Below are 17,029 nucleotides of genomic sequence, written 5' to 3'. Positions count from 1 at the left end.
CGCTCTCAGATTCCCTAGGAATGGGGTGTTTATGACCAGTAGGCACGTACTCGGAGTCTGAGTCGCTTGATGATTGAAGAATAAGCTTCCGAGCAGGTTTTCGGGCCTTCTTCTGCTTGGGCTGGGAAGGTGCTGCCTTCTCAGACTTTCGCTTCCTTGGAGTCTGAACCTTTGATACTTGACCTCCTTTATCCCCCTTTTTCGCTTCTTGCTTCTTGCCCTGCTTAGCAGGTTTGTCTGCTTCCTCAATAGATTTTATCATTTCAGGAGAAAGTTCCCTTGGACCAGAAGAGGGGAGCTTCTTGTACTCCTGAATAATCTTGCTCGTAGGGGACACACAAGCATACATTGCCTCAGGAATTGAGCTACCGAAGTGAAACTTTGACGGATGAGTGACAATGATGTTAGTGGTATGAAATGTAGCAATGGAGGAGAGAAGTGAGTCTGCCATGATAGGAACATGATAACGCTCCATAATCCATTGAGTGATAATGGTCCAAAACCGGGCACAAGAAATTTCTGTGTGGCGAGAAGCAGATGAAAAACTTTGGACAAGGTGAAGCCATAGAACCAAACCATAATCAAGGTTGACACCATTATACAGTCCATAAAGCAGAGTCATGAAAGACTTGCTAGCACCATCAGATCCTGCACTTCGTTCAGAAAGCCCTTTGAAAAGAAGGGTGAAGAGGCCGTTCCATTGAGGAGGAAGGCATGATTTCTTGAACTTGGTCACAGTAGTTAGGGTTTCAATGTACCCCATGTTGTAGAACATAGAGAAAAGCTGACATGTGGAGATGGAATCAGGGTTCATCATGGATTCGTCATAAGTGAGCCCTAGCAGCGAGCAAAATCGGCTCTTGGAGATTGAAGCTTTTTGGTTGAGAATGTCGAAGTAAATCTTCTCTGCACCTTTGTCGTATGTAGCAGTGTAATAAATTTGGGAGAGGCATGCCATTGGTACGACTTCCACCGTTGAGAGAGCCTTGACGAGTGGGGAACATTTTAGGCATTCCACCACTTGATACATGTAAGTATCGTAGAGGAACGGTGTAAGATCGATCAACAAGTTCTGGTTGGCCTTGATTGCGAGAAGAGTGGAGCATCCAGTGGTTTCTTGAACAGAGGAAGATTCTGCCATTGTTGAAGCTTGATGAAGAAGAAGATGAACAGTGGAAATTAAATTGCCTTCTTTTGCTTTGAGAGAGATGAAGTGTGGTAGAGCAGAATGCCACAGAAATCAATCTCTTATATACGATTTTGAAGAGAGAGAAAAATCGCAAGCAATGATTCCATTAATTTGGGAAACGACGCCTAAAAAGGTGTGATTTGACAACTAGCAACTCCGATAAAGCAGCTGATGACGCATGATCAGGTAACGATTTAAATTCTCGCGCCTTCCATACTTATCCTCTTTCCAAAACATCAATCGATTACACTTCCTGCTGAGTCACCGCTTGAATCTTCAATTAAATCTTTATTACCATAATTACCAAAGGCTTAATATTGACCCATACCTTCGTTTGGAAATAACTGCATTACATCGTTAGGAACTGAAGCTATATATTTATGAATAGCTTATAAATAACCAAACAAGACTTTTGGAAAATATAAGATTTTCGTGCAAGGTAGTGTCAAAGATAAAGAAATAAATCAAACTCTTTGTGGGAATTTGTGATGTCATTTAAGACATAAAGCAGTGGATCCCGGGCACGAATCTCTTCCTTCAAAGTCAAGAGAGACTTCAAAGTGCTTGTTTGGATTCCCGTTGAATTACGATCAAGTACTTGTTGAGAAGCATTGAAAGGCATTTTTTATATATATAAGGCTATTAAGGGTGGCTTTTGCTTCAATTCTGGTTTCCGATACTTGATATAAGACCGAAAATAGAACGAAGTACTTGTGAGACCGACGTGGCCTGTTAAACAAGTAGGTTTGGAACATATTTAGTGACTTGTTGATAATCGTTAAGTAGAAATCTCAATAAAAAATAAAAACTGGATCCTTTGGGAAGAAAAGTCATGGTGCAAGAAATTTTCATAAGGATCTCTCAAAATAAAAGGAGATTTCAAGGTACTTCCACAAAAGGGGTTTCGTTAATTCAAAAGTGAAAGCTAGAACATATGATTGTTCACCGTCAATGCTTTAAAGGTTTTGAATTTTTGGGTTTCACTTAGCACGTAGTGGCACGAAACTAAGATCATTAACACAAAGTTGTGTAACCTTAAACCTCAATTGGAAATGCTGAGAGTCTCAAGGGTTACATTTATGAGATGAAGTATGATGGAGAATGAATAAGAGGTGGTAAAAGAGCCGAATGTACCTCTGCTACAAAAGATAGACTAAGCAGAAAAACTCTTAACTCCATTGAAGAAGAGTAAGGTAGCTCATGATTAGAGTGAATTTGACAGCCTGATTGGGAAGACATGATTGGTATATATCAAGTCATTAAGGCTTCACTCAAAATCTTTTGAGGCTTGGGTCAACATGCAACAACATGCTTCTAGGGACACTTAGCTAGTACATAGTTAAAGAATTATACCTGCCCCAGCTTCGTCATGAAGAATGGTCCTCATATACAAATTATATTAAGAGTAAAGAAAATTACAATAAAATGAAAGAAAATATTTTTAAGTTTTGAAGTTTTTGAAAAGAAATAAAACAGAAAAAAAATATTTTTGAATTTTATAAGGTTTTCTGAAAATGAATTAAAACAGAAAGAGAAATATTTTTGAATTTTAGAAGGTTTTCTGAAAAAGAATTAAACAGAAAGAAAAATATTTTTGAATTTTGAATTTTATGAAAATAAGAGGAAAAAAAACATAAAATAAATTGCGAGAAAAGAGTATACATACTGTACAACCGAAACCATCTTTTGGAGATGAGAAGTGAACCGAGCCCGGTGAGACCAAACCCGAAATAGGCCGAGCGTTCGGTTCATTTCGGTTCCAGGAAGAACCGAACCCGAAATGGACCGAGCGTTCGCTCTATTTCGCTTCCAACTTTTATTGAGATAAACGAGATTTCGATACTGATTCAGCTTCCATCATTCCTAAGCCTTGTAGGATTTTATTAAAACTTGCTTCTGGCAAGGCCTTGGTGAAGATGTCAGCCAACTGATCAGTGGTCCTTACGAAATGAATTTCAACGTTACCATCTTCCACATGATCCTTGATAAAGTGATACCTCAATGCTATGTGTTTCATCTTTGAGTGTTGCACTGGGTTATGAAAAATCCTAATTGCACTCTCTGAGTCACAATATAGTGGGATTTTCTTCATGTTCAGGCCGTAGTCTTGAAGTTGACTTTGTATCCAAATGACATGAGATGTGCATGATGCAACGGCTATATATTCTGCTTCGGCAGTGGAGAGAGACACACAAGTTTGTTTCTTGGATTGCCAGCTAACAAGTTTGCCGTCCAGAAATTGGCATCCTCCAGTGGTACTCTTTCGGTCCAATCCACATCCCCCAAGATCAGCATCTGAGAATGCTTGGACAAAGAACCCTGATTTGGCAGGGTACCATAAACCAAGAGAAGAGGTTCGCTTCAGGTACCGAAAGATGTTCTTCACAGCTAGCAGGTGAGGTTCACGTGGATTTTCTTGAAACCTGGCACAATAACAAACAGAGAACATTATGTCTGGTCGACTTGCTGTTAGATACATTAGAGACCCTATCATCTGACGATAAAGAGTCATGTCAGCAGCTGGTTTGTCCAGAGAAGGTGTTAGCTTTGTGCCAAACGCCATAGGAACCTTTACTTTCGAATCTCCCATCATTTCAAACTTGGCGAGCAAGGTCTTCGTGTAAGCCTCTTGATTAATGAAAATGCCTTCGGGTCCCTGTATTATATTCAAGCCAAGGAAAAAGTTAATAGGACCCATTGAGCTCATTTCAAATTTAGTCTCCATCAACTTCCTAAATTCATCTGTTAAGCTAGGATTTGTGGAACCGAAGATGATATCATCAACGTAAATCTGAACAATCATAAGGTGGTCACCCTCTTTCTTACGAAAGAAGGTTGGGTCAACCGAACCTTGTTTAAACTTAGACATTTTGAGAAATCTAGTTAGAGTTTCATACCATGCCCTTGGTGCTTGCTTGATACCGTAGACTGCCTTGTCCAGAATGTAGCAGTGATCTGGATACTTCTCGTTCACGAAACCCGGTGGTTGCTCCACGGACACCGTCTCTTCCAGTTCTCCATTTAGGAAGGCACACTTCACATCCATTTGGAATACTTCAAAGTTCTTGTGTGCAGCATAGGCGAGAAAGATACGAACCGATTCTAGCCTTGCTACTGGAGCGAAGGTCTCTTCGTAATCTATGCCTTCTTCTTGACAGTAACCTTTCACAACCAATCTTGCCTTGTTGCGTATCACATTTCCTTCCTTATCTATCTTGTTCCTGAAAACCCACTTTAATCCAACCACAGAAGCATCCTTTGGTGTTGGAATCAGTCTCCACACTTTATTTCGCTCGAACTCATTGAGTTCGTCTTGCATCGCCTGTACCCAATCAGAGTGATCGAGTGCAGTCTTGATCGTCTTTGGTTTGACTTTGGAGACGAACGAATTAAACATGCAGAATTCTACTTTAGAGAAAAGTGCAGTTTGTTTCGCTTTCAGTTGTGATCGTGTGAGAACCTTTTCTGTCGAATCACCAATAATTTGTTTTTGTAGATGATCTTTGGTCCATTTGGTGAGAGGAGGGTAACTAGAATCATATGAGGGATCCAATTCAGCATTCACTTCTTCTTCAAATTCCGACTGAGTATCGTCATCGTTTGTATTCGCATTCTCCCTCTCGAATGAAGATACTTCCTCAGTATCAGGCTTAGAATTCTCCCCTTGGACTCGATTTTCGGTTGGAATGAATGATGATGAGCTCTCCCCCTGAAATGGTGAATTTTGGTTATGTTGAAAGGACGAACCCTCCCCCTGAATATGAGAACTATTTGTTGGAGGTTCGCTTGTGTCTGGTTTTTCGGTTGTTACTGGTTCTTCTTCTGCCATTTTCTTCGCAGCATCATCGATTATCTTTTTCAAGTTATCTACCTTGTTGTCTGCAGCTTTAGATTCAGAGAGAATAGCCTTTTCTGGTTCATCAAATAGCAGCATGTATTGCTCAAAGAGGTTTGAAATTGGTACCGTAACCTGACCAGATTTTGGAAATATTTCCTCCACAGAGCCTTCGGTTGTCTTCAATTTTGTTGACGTAGTTATCATCTAAGGTGACATAATAGGTCTCCTCTATTTTCTTTGAACGCTTCTTAAGAACCCTATATGCTTTGAAGGTTAAGGAATAACCCAGAAAGATTCCTTCATCTGCTTTGACATCAAACTTGTTTCGGTGCTCCTTAGAATTGAAGATGAAGCATCTTGAACCGAACACGTGAAAAAACTTTACATTAGGCTTTCGGTTGTTCAATATCTCATAAGGAGTGATGGAGAAACGTTTGTTGAGATAAGATCTGTTCTATGTAAAACATGCAGCAGCAATGGCATCAGCCCAAAAATATAGAGGTAGAGAAGCGAAGCTCAGCATGGTTCGGGCTGCTTCACATAAAGATCGGTTTCGGCTTTCGACAATTCCATTTTGTTGTGGAGTGTATGGAGCCGAGAAGTTATGAGTTGTTCCCTTCTCTGCAAGAAAATCTTCAAAGTCCTTGTTCTTGAACTCCAACCCGTTGTCGCTCCTTATATTTCGAACTATCTTTCGTAGTAGAACTTCTATCTGCTTGATGAAGAGTTTAAGCTTGGGAGTGGCCTCTGATTTCTGCTTCAAAAAGAACACCCAAGTAAACCGAGAGAAGTCATCCACTATAACAAGTATATACTTGTTACCGCCAATACTTTCGATTGAAGATGGACCACATAAATCAATGTGAAGTAATTCAAGTGGTTCAATAATTTTCGTATTGACTCGAGAAGGATGACTCTGTCGACTTTGTTTTCCCATTTCACATGCAGCACACATGTGTTCTTTATCGAACTTTACAACAAGAAGACCTCAAACATGATCCCCAAGCACCAGTTTGTTGATGTCTTTAAAATTGAGATGGGAGAGTCTTCGGTGCCAAAGCCAACTTTCGTGTGACTGAGCCTTCGTTAGTAAGCAGATTGCTGGTTTCCCTCGTATGGGATTGAGATTTAGAGGGTACATCTCTCCTTTTTTCTTTGATTTCAGCAGAATATTGTTCGTCTTCTTTTCAATAATCTCTGAGCCATCATCATCGAACAAAACTTTTAACCCGGTACCAACTACCAGTTGAGAAACACTGATAAGGTTGTGTTGTAAACCTTCAACGTACGCCACTTTTCTTATCGAGAACTCTCCATTGGTGATCATCCCATAACCTTTAATCGTGCCAAAAGAATTATTACCATACTTGACACTTCCACCATTTGTTAAGGACCGAAACTCCATCAACTCTTCCCTTCTTCCTGTCATGTGATGCGAGCAGCCACTGTCTATGTACCATTCATCGTCAAACTGCTCGTCACGAATTACCTGCAAAAATTAAGCAGATTTAGGAACCCAAAGTTTCTTGGGTCCTTGTGAGCCTTTTATAGAACAGGGAATTGTAATAGAAACATCAACTAAAAAGGTCCTTTTTATTAAGGTTGTTTCATCTTTTCTTTTTAAGGTGAAAACTTTGATTTTATCTGATTTGAGTACTTCAGGTTCAGTTTTAGAATTTGAGAATTTGATGTTGGCAGACTTTCGGTTCTCGAAATCGGGTTTAAACGACGTCTTATTTGCGTTTTATGGAAAGAGCTTTCCTTTTCCCTTTTGATCATTCTGTGAGTGAGGATGAGAATGAGAAAGATGAGAGTTGGGAGCAGACTTAAGCATTCGGTCATTGCTCTTACTTGGTTGAGAGCCGAAACTACTTGCCCTTCGGTTCCTCTCATTTGTTGGTCTAGGACCGAAACCACCCTTTTGGTTTTTCTCATCTTGAGGACCGACACTTCTTTTTCGGTTGTTGTCCGTCTGAGGACCGAAACTTCTCTTTTAGTTGCTGTGTCTTTGTGGACCGATACTCTGTTTTCGGTTGTTTTGAACCCGGGGACCGAAACTCTTCTTTCGGCTGTTTGCATTATGTTGAGCGCAAGAAGCTGAGTTTGCTTTTGCTTCTTTCTTTGACGTAGAGGGTTTTTCATAGCGAATGTAATTAGGGTTTTGAGAACGCCAAAACTATTTCCTTTCAGTGAGATTCTTCTTGTATCTCAAATTTCGTTGATGCTTTCGTTCTAACACCTGTTTTGGATTTTTGTGGATGTTGGCCTTTTTCTTTGGTCCTTGAGCATGAGTTTCACTCTTTAGCGAAGAGGTTTTGCTTGACATCATGACCGATTCGCCTGAAGGAGTTTTGGTACCACTTGTGCTGGGCACATCAAAGCTTGTAGGATCATTAAGTGGTTCTGCCACATACCTTCCTTTTACTCTCCATGATGTTTTCGTGGATAGACCGACTGTTTCATCGGCATTATCAATCGGTGCTGGCCAGAAAATCTCGTCACAGCCATTAGCATTATCTTGTAACATCCGGATTTCCAGGGACATTATCGTGTATGTTAATCTTGACATTTGAGGAGGGACTCTACGAGTTGAGGGACCAACTCGCCGAGTCAAGTCGAGTTGATCGTGTGAATTTAATGAAGGACTCGACGAGTCTGAGGAGGGACTCGCCGAGTAGGTGCTGGGCAGAGAAACCCTAATTTCCCGGGTTTGAGACCTATTTAAAGGAAGTTGTAGCCTCATTTGTGGCTACCCTTCCTTGAGAGCAAACCCTAAACATGTATGGAGAGCCATGAGAGTCTTAGAAGCTAAAACTTGGAGTAAACTAGTGCATCTCTTGAGGAGAAGAGGAGATCACCCATCAAGGGAGCTAGAGAATCAGTGGATCTGGTGTAACTTCGTGCAAGGGCTTGAGTAAGAGGTAAAAGCTTGCACCTTTCTTGTTATTTGGCTTAGATCTTGTAGATATGGAAGATTAGGGTTTCTTCCACCATTTTTGGGACTTTGTATGCATAAGGTCTCTCATGAGGCCTAAACTTCAGATCTGGACCTTGTGAGGTCCAGAGAGTCCAAAGACTATAGCTTTAGTTAACCATAGAAGAGTTATTGTGGTTAATCATCCTTGTTAGAGTTATATTGGCATTATGAGCCTTATATGCCATGTTTAAACGTAAAGCTTGCAGCTTTACGTGACAATCGACCCTCATGATGGTAGATCTAGTGTTTGGGGTGATGGATCTGTCTTAAATCGTCTGAATGAACATTTTGTCTGAATGAACTCGCCGAGTCGATGAGCCGACTCGACGAGTTGGTTAGGGTTTGTCCTGAGGAACCGAATCAAGCGATAACTCGACGAGTTGGGGGTCAACTCGATGAGCTGAGCTGGACTGTCACGAGATTTCTGAGGAAGTAAGTGGACTCGACGAGTCGCAAGGGTGCACTCGGCGAGTCGGGTCAAACATGGACTGTTGACTCGAGTTTGACTTCGGTTGACTTTGGGGCTTTGATCAACATAAGTAGTAGAGACCATGGAGGGGTAAAATGGTCTTTTATCCACTTCAAAGAGTTAAAGAGAGGAAGAATAGCCTTTGGTCATTAGATTTGTGATTAGAGTATCACTTAGAGATATTCATCCCTTGTGTTAGGTGGAGGCTAGTTCGAAATCCGGGAGCGAGGTCTTTACTTGCTGTTGGTCAGGTGAGTCTTCTCACTATACTTTACCATGAGTGGTAATTAGAGTTATGTGACAGAGTATCTTGTATGCTATGTATGTGATGTGCTGCACTGCATTATTTCTATGTGATTTATGCTGTGTGTATTCCAGATTTTACAGAGTTAGGACCGGAAGGTCCACAGAGTTAGGACCAGAGGGTCCGCAGAGTTAGGGCCAGTGGGCCCACAGAGTTATAGCCTCGAGTGGCTAATATGTGTTATATGTGGTATTTTGGGGAACTCACTAAGCTTCGTGCTTACCGTGTTATATGTTATGTGTTTCAGGTATCTCAGAGGATCGCGGGAAGGCACCGACTTGATTGTACACACCAGAGAAAGAGTTATGTTTTGAGGATCCTGGATTTTTAATGGAGTTGTGTTTTGTAATTTGAATAAACGAGATTTCCATACAATTTGTTATGAAAAGTATGCGATTTTAAAATGAAAAATCTTTTTGAAAAATTACGGTGTTACAAGTTGGTATCAGAGCCTTGGTTTGAGGGATTCGGATGCACCTTCGGGTAGATCTGGACTCAAACTGAGGATTTGAGAAAAATTTTCAAGGAAATAATTTTTTTAAAACGAGCAAGAGTTTCTAAAAGAGTACGAGTTGGAGCAGTGTGTACAATCAGCCAGAGCCCGAACGGTGATTTCCCAAAATACCCTTACGTTTGTATTATGAGATATTTATGAGATATGCTATGAGATATTATGCATGCTAGTTATAGGATAGGTATTTCATATGTTAGGACTAGGGTGGCCTGATTTGTGATGCCTTAGCCTAGGAGTTATTGTTATTTGTTATGTGCTTTCGAGCATGTGTTGAGTAAGAGTATCCAGCAGGAATCCTCTAGAGAGGGATTTGAGTAGAGGAGTAATCTAGGAGAGATACCTAGATGATCATTTGAGGAGTCTACTGAGAGAGTAGTCAGATGCCCGCGTGGGGTAAAGTTGCTTGAGTTCGGTGGTATCCTTTGAGTATGAGGAGAGCAAGTGGGTAATAACCTAGAGTGGTTTTGCATGTTGGTAGAGATTATTCGATGCCTGAATGCTGCTTGCTTCATGCTTTGTGGAACTCTTGATGATGAGAGTCAGCTGCTAAGTGAATATGACGATATTCAGGAGGTAGATGGTTGGCATCATAAGGAGTTCCTCAGCAGCTGATGGCGGAAAAGTATGAGAATCTAGGAAGAGCCTAGGAAAGGGTGACCCTAGTCAGATGAGTACGCTGACAGAGTTGGATATTTCGCAAGAGGAGCGAACACGCATGAAGGGGCTGGTGATTAAGAAGGTCGAGCAGCTACTTAGGAACTCGGGGATGGTCCGTGTGGAAAGTATGGGTAGATGTGGCAGGTAGTATGGGCCCGTACTACTGAAAGCAGAGGACCCATACTCGATACAGGGAACATTCCGGAGGTTTTAAGTAGCAGATCGAGAGGTGATTTCATGGTTTGAGTATCATGATTTGTAGCAGATCGAGAGGTGATTTCATGGTTTGAGTACCATGATTTGTAGCAGATCGAGAGGTGATTTCATGGTTTGAGTACCATGATTTGTAGCAGATCGAGAGGTGATTTCATGGTTCGAGTACCATGATTTGTAGCAGATCGAGAGGTGATGTCATGGGCCGAGTACCATGACTCGTAGCGGGTTGAGAAGAGATAACATGGTTCGGGTACCATGATTCATAGCAGATCGAGAGGTGGCCACATGGTTCGAGTACCATGACCCGTGGCGGTTAGTGTTACTGGTTCTACCAGTTATTCCGTTGAAATTGGTTAGACTGAGATCAGATGTGAAAGAGTATGGGGCCAGAGGGCCATGATGAACGAGTTTAGTGGAGCATCCCTTGAGAGGGAAATCGAGTTAGCTCTGAGGGATTGTTGGTGAGATGCCAATTGGAGTTGCAAGACTCAAGAATGAGTAGAGATGGCGGTTATGGAGGATTACGGCATGAGTTGAGCAATCAGCCGATAGTGGAGATGTCACCTTCTGTGACATGGATGGTATTATTTCCGTTTCCTGTGGGAAACATAAGAGGTGTTGAGAATTCGGTTTCCGAGCTTGGGGGTAAAACCCTGCGGGTTAGCATTGATGGCGACCTTCCATAAGAGTATTTGGGCAGTATGTCTGCCGAGAGGTAATGTTAGAGCAAGAGCAGGTTGTCAGCGGGGACTGAGATGGTTAAGGACCAGGATACACCCTATTTGAGCATAGTAGGGCATGTATTAGCTGCAGCGGCAGACGATCAAGAAGAGGATATTGGGGCGGTGGCTCTTATTGTCTATGATGAGTATCGAGTGTGATAATGAGGACTCCACTCTTATTACAACCCACGTGATGGAAAGTTGGTTGAAGAGTCGAGGATGAGGAATATGATAGTTCATTATTTTCAGACTGAGAGTCAGGGCTACGACTGGATAGTTGAGATGTCCGGTAGTGGGATAGTACGAGGTTCGGAATGACTAGAGGTAGTCATGATGAGAGGTTTCTGAGGACTTCATCGGAGATTCGGTGTATTTGGAATTGCTCGATCCCCATCGGGGAGATCATCGAGCATTGCGTATCACCTTCCAAGAGTAGGTGCGATGTTAGTGGTAAAAGCAGTCTGTGGGTTAGATTGTTGCCGAACCAATTGGTGATGGTTCGAACCCTAAGTGGGGGAGAACCGGGTACTTTTGAGGAGATCCGAGATTTGTTCAATAGCGGTTAGAGAACTGGATAGAGAGGCCTGCGGTGCGGATTCCTAAAGACCAGGGTTTTTGGTGGTCAAGGAGAGGTGCAGAGTGAAATAGTGCATGTGGCACGTGTTTGAGAAAGGATGAGAGTCTCCACGGCAAGGGGCCGTTGGTCGGAGACCTTGTGGTGGTTAGGAATCCTTCAAGGTTAAAATGGTGAATTCGAGGTGGTTGGCTTGTGAGGTTAGTTCGGCGGTTGAGAATTTCTGGTTCAGAGTATGGGCTATTATATGTAGTATGGGAAGGGAAGAAGTTGATTGGGCAACCAACTTCAGGGTCGTTATAAGTATTCTTGCATGAGTTTTGAGCAATAGAGGAGGAAGTTTCGGATTGTTATCTACGTGTTCTGAGTCGTTGGTAAATTCTCCGTGTTTTAATTTGGGAGATAGAGTATTCTGGGGTTACAAGAGACACGAGAGAAAGACCTGTTGCGAGATTCCGAGGAAGCAATGCGATATCTGAGTATGGGATCAGTGGTAGAGTCAAGATACTGCGAGGCGTTGTGATGGTATTCCAGGGTATCCGAGTTCAATGTCCTAAATCTCGGATTATTTTGAGTTTGAGTTTAAGGTGACGAGTGGTGTATCAAGTGTCTATGGTTCCAGTGGGGGGCCCTTCAGCTAATTGACATCAAATGGATTTATTTGAGAATGTGAATTGCAGCGAGAAAGAGAGGTTTTGTCACGACAATGGTCGTCCGAAGTAGTGATGCTTAGCCTGGATGGGTGTGTGTGTACCTATCTATGCTGGGCCGCAGAGCATGAGTTAATGATCGTAGTATGGTGTCAACCTGAGGATGAGATTGTGAAGTGGTAAGAGTAAGTGCGGTAAGACTGCGTGGAGCTGCAGTTTTAATGAGTCAGTGCAGAGAGGTGTGGTGATGCTACGGGGAGCCGTAGTACTCACTATTCAGTGAAAGGTTGTGGTGATGCTACGGGGAGCCGTAGTACTCACTATTCAGTGAGAGGTGTGGTGATGCTATGGGGAGCCGTAGTACTCACTATTCAGTAAGAGGTTGTGGTGATGCTACGGGGAGCCGTAGTACTCACTATTCAGTGAGAGGTTGTGGTGATGCGACGGGGAGCCGTAGTACTCACTATTCAGTGATAGGTCGTTGTGATACTGCGGGGAGCCGTAGTACCCACTAGTCAGCTTAGTCAGCGAGAGAATGTTGTGATGAAGTGCTCTTTGATCAGAGCTTGACGCAGAAGAGTTTTAGGCTTGGGTAGCCCTAATATTTGAGTGTGTGGAAGCCTGGGGTCGAACTAGGGGCGAGACTGGGGTCTCCATGTTTGTCGGAAGTCGTTATATTCTGAATTGAGGAGTGGTTTTCGTGGCCAAAGAGAAGTGGATCAGTGAGGTTCGCATGGGTTGCGTGTCATGAGTCATGAGCTGAGTGGTTCGTTGGGGCGAGTGGTTCCAGCTCTGGGTCAGATCGAACTCACGAGTTTGAGTTTGGCTCTAGTAGTGTGTTGAGTAGGCAGAATGAGATTCTGGATTCAGAGCTGAATTTCATTTGGAAAGGGGTATTGCTCCTATCTGGTGCCTTAGACCTGAGTGGGTCAATTCGTTGGTGTGAGAAAACCGCGAAATACATGGAACTAATGAGTAGTAGACGACAGAGGTCGAGATTGAAACGAATTCCGTATTCTCTTGAGGAAAAGCGAACTTCGTGACTTGTGTGTCACACTGGGCCAAGATAGCTAGTGTGGGAATGAAGTCAGTGAGACATGTTGAGGTGTGCAATGGGTAACCTTTGGAGGTTCAACTGTGGAGTCAGAAGTTGACCTAGTGCTCAATATTAAAAAGGGGTATGAAGAATGAAGCTGGGACTTGTGATTGTGATGTCTGAGGACACTTCTGAGCAACCCTGGTTATTCTCTTGTGTCTGAAGGGCAGAGTGTTGAGGATTCTTTGTTCGGATGGGTTCTGATAGCAGTCTAGTGTATGATCCCTGGTGGGGTGTGGACCCTTTCGTTTCTTGGAGCGTGATTTGGATCATTAGCATGATGATATGAGTAAGCGGTAGCCGATTGTTGGATTTGGTCTTGTGAGAATCAGAGGATCAGTGAGTTATCAGGGTTTGATATTCGAGGAGCGAATATCATGGTGATCGCTTGAGTAGGCGGTCTGGCGGCGGGTCAGGCCACTAGAACTTCCGGATAGTGGGAAGGAGTATATTAGCGACAGAAGAGTTCGTTCAGTTATGGTCTTGGGAGTTTTGTGTGGTTTCGGGTGTCCATAGAGAAAGATATCGATGTAGTATGAGATCCATTCGGTGGTGCCTTTTTGGGTGGATGATTTCATTATGTGAGTGGTTAAGGAGTGATTTCGAGGGTGAAATCTAATTCAAGTGGGGGAGAATTGTAACATCCGGATTTCCAGGGACATTATCGTGTATGTTAATCTTGACATTTGAGGAGGGACTCGACGAGTTGAGGGACCAACTCGCCGAGTCGAGTCGAGTTGATCGCGTGAATTTAATGAAGGACTCGACGAGTCCGAGGAGGGACTCGTCGAGTAGGTGCTGGGCAGAGAAACACTAATTTCCCTGGTTTGAGACCTATTTAAAGGAACTTGTAGCCTCATTTGCGGCTACCCTTCCTTGAGAGCAAACCCTAAACGTGTATGGAGAGCCATGAGAGTCTTAGAAGCTAAAACTTGGAGTAAACTAGTGCATCTATTGAGGAGAAGAGGAGATCACCCATCAAGGGAGCTAGAGAATCAGTGGATCTGGTGTAACTTCGTGCAAGGGCTTGAGTAAGAGGTAAAAGCTTGCACCTTAATTGTTATTTGGCTTAGATATTGTAGATATGGAAGATTAGGGTTTTCCACCATTTTTGGGACTTTGTATGCATAAGGTCTCTCATGAGGCCTAGACTTCAGATCTGGACCTTGTGAGGTCCAGAGAGTCCAAAGATTATAGCTTTAGTTAACCATAGAAGAGTTATTGTGGTTAATCATCCTTGTTAGAGTTATATTGGCATTATGAGCCTTATATGCCATGTTTAAACGTAAAGCTTGCCGCTTTACGTGACAATCGACCCTCAGGATGGTAGATCTAGTGTTTGGGGTGATGGATCTGCCTTCAATCGTCTAAATGAACATTTTGTCTGAATGAACTCGCGGAGTCGATGAGCCGACTCGACGAGTTGGTTAGGGTTTGTCCCGAGGAACCGAATCAGGCGATAGCTCGACGAGTTGGGGGTCAACTCGACGAGCTGAGCTGGACTGTCACGAGATTTCTGAGGAAGTAAGTGGACTCGACGAGTCGCAAGGGTGCACTCGGCGAGTCGGGTCAAACATGGACTGTTGACTCGAGTTTGACTTCGGTTGACTTTGGGGCTTTGATCAACATAAGTAGTAGAGACCATGGAGGGGTAAAATGGTCTTTTATCCACTTAAAAGAGTTAAAGAGAGGAAGAATAGCCTTTGGTCATTAGAGTTGTGATTAGAGTATCACTTAGAGATATTCATCCCTTGTGTTAGGTGGAGGCTAGTTCGAAATCCGGGAGCGGGGTCTTTACTTGCTGCTGGTCAGGTGAGTCTTCTCACTATACTTTACCATGAGTGGTAATTAGAGTTATGTGACAGAGTATCTTGTATGCTATGTATGTGATGTGCTGCACTGCATTATTTCTATGTGATTTATGATGTGTGTATTCCGGAGTTTACAGAGTTAGGACCGGAAGGTCCACAGAGTTAGGACCAGAGGGTCCACAGAGTTAGGACCAGAGGGTCCATAGAGTTAGGGCCAGTGGGCCCACAGAGTTATAGCCTCGAGTGGCTAATATGTGTTACATGTGGTATTTTGGGGAACTCACTAAGCTTCGTGCTTACCGTGTTATATGTTATGTGTTTCAGGTATCTCAGAGGATCGCGGGAAGGCACCGGCTTGATTGTACACACCAGAGAAAGAGTTATGTTTTGAGGATCCTGGATTTTTAATGGAGTTGTGTTTTGTAATTTGAATAAACGAGATTTCCATACAATTTGTTATGAAAAGTATGCGATTTTAAAATGAAAAATCTGTTTGAAAAACTACGGTGTTACATATCTTCTACTACTAATGCTGTCAGTTCGGCTGTCAGTTGCTGAGTAACTCCATGAACTGCATAAACTTGATTTGGAGTCGTTTGGACCTTTTGATATACAACAGCCTTTTCCTTAAGGACTTTGGTTTTGTCTTTGGATAAACGATCGAACTCAACATAATTTTCAGAAATAAGATTTTTGTTGGTTTCGGGTTCGCTCTTGACAAATTTAGAACAGTCCAGCTCATCTTCTACAGATATTACACTCATATCATCATCCACATTGAATTCAGAAGTGTTTTCAATATCAATTTTATTTTCTGAACTCAACTTGGCATTCAAAGAGTCAAATTTCTGTACAATTTCGGTTTTGATTTTTAATTTGTCATTTTCATCCAGCAAATTTTTGAGCATGTCTTTATGGTATTTTGACTTAATGAAGGACTCTATTTTGTCAAGACCAATTTTGTAAGCAGGAGATATATCATCAGAAGAAACATCGTTTTCAGAGTTATATGCATCGAGATCGATTTCGTCCTCCTTTAACTCAAGGAAGGGTAAAATCATACGATGTATCTTTTTCCCTATTTCACAATCAAGATGCAATTGAGTAATGTTGGTATATAATCGTTTAGCAATTAAACAAAAAACATTTCGTTGTTTCAAAAGCTTTAAATTATCTCTTTGCAAATAAATTGTTTCATCCCTTGACCTAATCAACTCCTTCTCCTTCTGCTCAATCCACATACGCCTCTCCTCACTCTTCGATGATACCCTGCTGATTTGATCAGTTAGGTTAGAGTTTGTGACGCGGGTTTGAGTTAAACTACCACTTATACTAGAAAATTTAGATTTTAATTCATTTAGTTCTTTTTCATAGTTTGAGATGGGAATTTGTAAGGAAACAAGAATAGATTGTACGTTCTTGATCAACTCATCGCATTCGTTGATCTGCTCACTGACAGGTTTCGCTGCAAAACACCTGTCTTCACGCTCCATTGCTTCATCCAGTCCCCCATCAGTGGTATAGCCTCGCATTTGTGACGCCCCAGAAGTCACCATTAGACACTTTCCTACAACGTCCTCTTCTTTCACCAACAAAGCCCTGCCATGACTAGGCTTCCTCACTTCTTCATCTTCTAAATCAGTGGACCAAACTTCAACACCTCCGAACTCATCGTCAACAATATTTCCCTGTACAATAAGAGCATTCATAGTGTTATTAGATCCAGCTTTCTTCTTCTTGATTTCTTCCAATCGTCGTGTGAGGTTCGCTTCCTCGTCCTTATCTTCATTCTTTTCTGACATCTTTCTCAGCATACAATCTCTGGCGAAGTGATTTTTGCCTCCGCAGTAGTGACAATCAATCCCTGAGTCACCTCCAAGTTTTACTTCCTTCTTTGGTTCTTCAGTCTGAGAAACACTCTTCGGTTCCTCCTTTGCTTTCTCAGCACTGTAGCTACCTTGCCAGTTTCAGTTCTTATTTGTTGGGAACCTTCTTTTGATGAACTTCTTGGG

The sequence above is a fragment of the Lactuca virosa genome, chromosome 5, assembly GCF_052849685.1.
Source record: "Lactuca virosa cultivar CGN04683 chromosome 5, Lactuca_virosa_CGN04683_v6, whole genome shotgun sequence".
NCBI lineage: Eukaryota > Viridiplantae > Streptophyta > Magnoliopsida > Asterales > Asteraceae > Lactuca > Lactuca virosa.
The sequence above is the reverse complement of the archived record's forward strand: the minus strand, read 5'-3'. Positions refer to the sequence as shown.